The following is a 6,977-nucleotide window of genomic DNA, read 5'->3' as shown; positions in this document are numbered from 1 at the left end:
GACATTATCGGACATGCACTATGGAAGCCATTCTGAAGCAGCCAGGGGGGGGGGGATTCTGCATGAGCCAAATATCAGAGACAGGACCAATTGTCAAAATTTTGGTGTCGATCATTCGATTTCATCCTGGACACTACAGAAAATGGGCTAAAAGTGTTAAAAACCGGAATTCTACTTTAAATATGACTCCGTAAAATGCATGATCCTGTCAAGTTTGATGGATGTTCAAACTGAACTTACACGGAATGGATGGACCTCAGCAACATTCTGTACTCCTCAGCAGTTATTGGGGAGATTTCATTCCAACATGTGCTGATCACAAATCACAGTGGACTGTATTATAGTTCACCAGAGTAAAAGTTCTGATCACTCAGATGTTCAATGTTGCAGCCAACAATCTAATGAGCATTAAAGGTAAGAATTCAAAATCAACCGTAATAAATGTAATTATTTTAGTTATTTAAAAATAAGCTTAGCATATTTTTGTGTGGACACTGATCGTAGTTTGTCTTCTAAATGTAAGAAGAGGAGTAGTCTAGGTGGTTATGAATCCATCTGCAAACATGATAGTACCGGTATGTGATGTGTCCATGACCCTCACTGGGTCTGATGTATGTAGTGGCTGGGTCGGAGTTGTTTATGGAGAACAACTATGGTCAGATTTTGTTGAATTGTAGCATTTTGACTTGTAGTGTTGAATTAAGTTGTACTGAAGTGTGTTCATGTTCACACAGTAAATATAACATAAATAAATAGGGCGGATTTTGTGTGCTGTGGTGATTTTTAACAGATGTTTGGGCTGGAAAACCTGGACTCTATGTGGAAACACTGACAGACCTGTCGAGCCATGATATCTTATTAACATAATTTACAAGGTTAAACAATAAAAACGGCCCACGCCCACCTAGCATAGTTGATGTTGTCATTCAGTATTACCAACATCTTTTGCTAAGAGATGCACCTTCCCTTTCACTGACAGCATCTTGTCCAACGGGGAAGGGCATAAACATACATAAGAGTAAACCCTGCATAGACAGCTTTCCCCTTTGGGGCTGACATGATTTGGTGGCACCATCTTGGGGCGGTCAACAGTTCCGCTCAATGTAAAGTGCTTGTCACTATCTGATCCGTGCCGGTAGCACGATCCAAACCATCAGCTCATTCGCGCATGCAAAAGTAGATATACATCCAGGTTTCCCTCAATTTTAATTTGTAAAAAATACCTAAATTACGTTTTTCTTTTCTTAAAAATAGTAAGCGTTCTAAACTATGATGTGTTAAATGTTAATTCTGTATTTCCTGAGAAAATAAATGCATTAAAATCCTTTCAGTTTTGTGACTTGTCTGGGAATGATCTGTCCTGGAAATGGCATCCAATGCTATTTCCGGGAGCTAACTTTGGATTTAAAAAATATATTTGGTCTATTTAAGTTGAATGTTTTCCATTTGTGTAAGTAAATTTCTCCACTGTGAGATCAATCAAACAACACTATGTAGTATATAGTGCATAATCTAAAGAAAAAAAGAACTAAAATGCAGATAAACATGGTTTAGTCATATTTTACTAGACTACTCTGACCATGTCCGATGGTGACGTCAACTGTTGGCTAATTCTAATCCACCTGAAATTAGGAAATTAAAATGTTGTTTGTCTAGCTTTGTTCATATAACCAATCTGTGCAAATTCTAAAGGCAAATCATTTAAAGTGAACTTGTAAATGTAATCTAATATGTGAAAAATATTAACCTCAGCATGAACCACCCTTCCTTGCCTCTGATTATAATATATGATTATAATAATTAAGCTATTAGAAGGCTAAAACAAGATAAGGGTGCTGGCACACATGGTTTTACTTGTGATTAGAACAAGGGAGCAAGTAACTTCTAGATTGAATGCAGTATATAACTGAGTTTTCAAAGGAGCTGAGGTTCCCTTGTCATAGAGAAAAGCTACCATTACTGTAATTTCAAAAGGGAAAGAAGACAAATTGACCTGTTGCCAGTATCACCTAATATCAATCTTAAATCTCAACTAAAGATTTACCAATAGTTAAATGACTTAATAATTTCATACCCAAGCTGGTTTATCTGGATTAAACTTATTTGATCTGCCAAAGTCAGACTTGAAGCAATATTAGAAGGACTCTCTGTGCCATACGTGATATAAAAAGCAGTTTTGCTCATAAAACTGCTGTGAAACCTCTCTTCTCTGCTCTTCAACCCCCTTTCAGCACACTGGCTACACCGGACCCCTCCTGTGAGGTGTGCCTTGGCCCCCCGCAGAACTGGGAACATATAAAAACCACAGCACAGAGGATTTCTCTTTCTTTTCCGTAAAGCTGCCCGGGGATTCACATTGGAAGAGGAAACCACCATGGAGACCCAGGCTAAAGGCCCAGATCTCCACGATGAACAAGGCCTCAGGGCTGGTTATACTCCTGCAGCAATGTGTCGCAGTGAGCTTGTCGCAGGTATGATGCAGACATCTTTGATTTATGCTCAATTTTGAAGCGTGGTCTCCGCTATCTTATTCCACGCCACAACGCAAGAGGGACAATCACCAACTAGCTGTGGGTCTAGATACGACTGAGGCAGTGAGGAAGTGGAGGCAAGTTTGTCTGACAATGTATGATCCAAGAGTTTAAGAATGGACATCAAAAGGACCTGCTTCCTATTTCGCATTGAATCATTAAGGGCTGATGGCTGATTTTCAAACTCTTAAGATAAAATACGGGTTAAATAATCTGAATATTTTTAAAATGAAAAACCAATATAAGAATCAGTACAGATAAATCCTCAAGAAATTAAATGCAGAATTTTACATTGCTTTTAAACGGCCTACAACACTAATATCACTGTGATGAAAACTGTAGCAATTTTGTATCAAGGCTTTCAACAAACCAAATCCATGACAAAAATCGGAATAAAGACATCGGCTCAGCGATAGATGATAAAGATTAGGAATAATTATGTAATAAACAGTGGAAAACCAACTGTTTAACTGGACAGGGTTTGGTTAGAAATGTATAATTAATGTTTTCTTTAGCCCAACCCAAAATAAACACCAGAATATCAGAACCGGCTGCTGGAGATTATGTGACAGTCTGGAGCCTAATAACTATCAGCTATTCTGGGCCATTTCATTATTTTGGAAAAGGTGTTCTGTACTCCTTTTCGTTTCAATTTATTATATTAGTTCCTAAGCCTTGAAATCACAAACATGACTTCTCAAGCAAACAAATGAATAATGAGAATTATTTCAGTCTCAACTAAGAAAACCTTGAAATGAAGATTCCTGAAAATAGACATACAAAGAAAGGTTTATAGTACTAATTAACAAATATTTGTGATGGATAGACTTGTTATCTCTTTGATATTTTAGAGAGATTAATTTAACATTTTTTTATTTAAATGGATGCAATATATCCCAGGTTCAAAAGGGAACTTGTTGAGCACTTTAAATCAGGGTCACCAACATTTTTAAGGCTTAGAGCTACTTTTTGGGTACTGGGTCATTGGAAGGGCTACCAATACTGACCTTTGAACAGCAGGGGTCAGCTTTCACCTACATTTTAAAGATGATAATACAAATATTTTAATTTATTCATTTCATTTCTAGTTTTCTTTTAGATATTGTAATTTTGAATCTCTATAAATGCAGGTGTCATTAAAAAAGAAAAATAAATTCAAACTTAGCACAGTGGTGAGTTGTGCTTTTTTCAGAAAATACTGAGGGGACCTATGGTGGTCCTTGAGGGCCCCTTGGTGGCACTGCATGGTGGCCCTTATACATTAATCAGTTGTCAGCAGTAAAATGGTTTGATCAATATTAGATGACTTCACTACTTGTAGTGACTATTTTTGCCCCTGCCTGTAAAGCTACAGTCTGCTTTCTCATGACTCTCTGTTCCCTCTGCTGCAGTGGCAACTGGTCTGAGGAGTTACACCTGCAGCAGCTCCAATTACTGGAAGTTGCTGCACCTGGGAGGAGCACCATGGGCTCTCCCAGTGGGTAACCGCCAGATTCTTGAAAGCTCTATTGTGGGTGCAGACTCTGGACTGACTATGACTGCTGCATTAGCCTTAGCCTTGCCTAGTGCTGTCAACTTGTAGATCAGTCAATCATTGATCTGAATTATTCAAATTGAGCCTAGAGACTAATGCTGCGTTCACACCAAAAGCAGCAGAGGCAGCAGGAGCAGCTAGTTCACATGCAAAGTCAACGGTTGACGTGCGTCAAGGCGCAGCAAAACGTCCAGCCGCGCGTCTGAGCAGCTGAAGCAGCGTGTCAGGAGTGTTTAAGCGTCTGATACACGCGACGCGGCACCAACGCAGCTGCTGCTTGAGATGGAAGAATGTATCTTTTGCTGCTCAACTCACCACATCAACCAATCAGAGAAGCTGATCTGGGAGCTGGCAGGGAGACAGACACATTGCTGATGATACAGCGCGCTATGATCACTCTTCTGAAACAGTTTTTTTAATGCCTAAATTAACTTAAAATGCTGAAACATGCTGCAAAACATGTTCACTTTTATTATCCTGGTGCCTCCAGTTTGGATTACATACATGAATCCCATTCAACAGCAGTCTCTGGCTGCTATTGAATGGGATTCCTACTGTTAGTGCACCGCCGGTGTGTGGGGGTCAAAGTGGATCCGACAGAAATAATATTTGAAGGCAGGATGGTAATCTGGATGAACTGGCTGCACTGTTGAAGTTTTAAGGTGGACTTTCCCACTTAAAAAAATATTAAAACTACTTTATTCCTACTGATCACAGCAAATATAGCTGACAGGCAAAGAAAGGATACGGTAGCTCCTGCTGCGCGTCAGAACTAAACTTGTACAAGCATCAAAAATTAAGCAGCAGACGTGTTTTTGCTGCTCCTGCTGCGTTTGGTGTGAACGTAGCATTAGGATAGATCATCAGAGCCAGCACAGCCTCTCGGCTTCTTATAAGGTTGTTGGCTTTCATTCTGAGCACCTTTAGCATAACTGAGTTGTTCTTGGGCACTAATCCTGTTCTCCTCCACAGTGAATCCAGTGATTTTTGTTCCTGACACACATATTCATCTTAAAATAAATTCTTTGAACACTTTCTATTTCTGTTTGCTGAATTACAGGGTCTCCATTCTGTTCAAGCATTGCAGTCACTCAATTGCTATCTTGCCAGGTCCCTCTTGTAAGGTAAGGGAATTGTCATCCACTGTGACCTAAACTTTGAAGTAGTTCTTGTTTAAGCTGATCTTGCACAGCACTGGGGGGGGTGGGGGGGGAATCATACAAAATTAATTGCACAGTTATTTTCTTCTCCCTGGAAGCTGTGTTTACAGAAAAAAACATTTAAAGTGAAACTAATTTTAGAACAATTTTATCTTTAATAAACATACTGTGGTGAGAAAACAACAGTACATAGATTATGAATTCAAGTATGATCTGCTGAGAAGGAAAACAGAGAAAATAGAAATCATTATCTTACCTTCAGCATATCCACAGCAGAGTGTGCAAATCACTACAAAGAGAAACAAACAATTAATGACTAGAATAATCTGTTGGTTGTTCAAATAGAAGAATGAGAAAACTGTCAATAAGAATGAAATAAATTAACAGAGAAATCAGGTTTACATTGAACCCTTATCAGCTGGACAAATCATTTTTCTCTACAAGAATATAAAAAGTAAAATTGGTTGTGAGCTTCAAACACTGGTCTGTGGCAGGGCCGTGCAGAAACCACTGAAAGGGGCTTAAAGAAAAACGGGTACATATTTAATCAGATTCTGGGCAGAAGATTTGCCAGAATCTCAAGCAGATTTAGAAGTTCAGTGTACTGAGGTTTGTTAAAAAATAGTAAGCATGGAGATATTTCATTGAATCAAACTTGTGGGAAACTATAACATAGAACACACTACCATACAAACGGGGGAGTTCAATACTTTAAAGCAGACAGAATTTAATTTGTTCTTTTCATTATAGAGAAATACTGAGAAATACTGAGAAAAGTTCAAACCTGCAAATGACCAAAAAATAAATTAGAGATCTAGACCAACAGACGTATTTTGTTTTTACTCCATTACACTTTTGAAATATGAATAGAGGGAAATCGCCCAGCTTGCTGCAGATTTGCCTGCTGTGTTTAAAAGTAGCTAGCAGCAGCGACACAGAATGAAACAGCTCATTGGCTAATTTATATCATGTGCAGCCTGGTCCCGGATGTACCGTACCCCTGCTGTAGACTATCCTCCATTGCAGTCAGGGCCATAAATACCATTGAGGACACCTAGGTCATGTCTTCGGTATTTGCTAGATTTAATTATATTTTTCCTTAAATTATGATAAAATAAAAATAGATTACACTGAAAATGACTCAAGGTAGATGACATAGGTCTCCCACAAAACTACAAGGTGTTTTATATTTGCAGAGCCGTTAATAGTGTGACTGGTTAATAAAACAGTCACTCGAGGGTTTGGGCATATGTGCTTCGCTTTAACATGCACTGTCACTATGGTAACTGCCACAAACAGGTTCATGGCCATTACTGGAATAGGAGCACATCAAGCTACACATGAAGGTGGAGAACAGTTAAAGTTGTAGATGATAGTGAGATATTTTATATTTTGAAGCAAGATGTCACAGAGTGTGAGAGGAAGTCGTGTACAAAAACAAAATAAAACATCCGCTTAATGTTTTTCATAATTATAATAACTTTTTCTGTGGTAAGCATCCCTTACATAAAGAGTCACCACGGTAGTTCAAAAAGCCTCAGAATGCCTTATTTTTATTTACATTACTGTTGTAATGTTCAAGAATTCCATATATATTTTTTATTTTATATACTTTCTTAAATATGCATTTTTTATGTTGCTCATTTAACATTTATATTTCAACTTCTTTGTATCTATTTTTACTATTTCATACTTTGACATTAGGCTGCTCTGGAACCTGCAAAACTAATTTTGTTTCATGTTAACGTGTTG

The 6,977-nt window shown here is 38.2% G+C and overlaps 1 long non-coding RNA gene across 1 annotated transcript in view; it reads right to left on the bottom strand.

Moving 5' to 3' along the window:
• Nucleotides 1-6,977, bottom strand: part of LOC107101515 — a 16,209-nt gene that overhangs the window by 4,040 nt on the left and 5,192 nt on the right. Inside the window, exon 3 of the long non-coding RNA XR_001482082.1 lies at nucleotides 5,482-5,514. This is a non-coding gene — a long non-coding RNA (uncharacterized LOC107101515). The remainder of the gene's footprint in view (nucleotides 1-5,481; nucleotides 5,515-6,977) is intronic.

Source organism: Cyprinodon variegatus, unplaced genomic scaffold, assembly GCF_000732505.1.
Source record: "Cyprinodon variegatus isolate N-32 unplaced genomic scaffold, C_variegatus-1.0 Scaffold1107, whole genome shotgun sequence".
Classification (NCBI taxonomy): Eukaryota; Metazoa; Chordata; class Actinopteri; order Cyprinodontiformes; family Cyprinodontidae; genus Cyprinodon; species Cyprinodon variegatus.
Note: the sequence above shows the minus strand (reverse complement) of the source record. Positions and strands in the feature narration are given on the sequence as shown.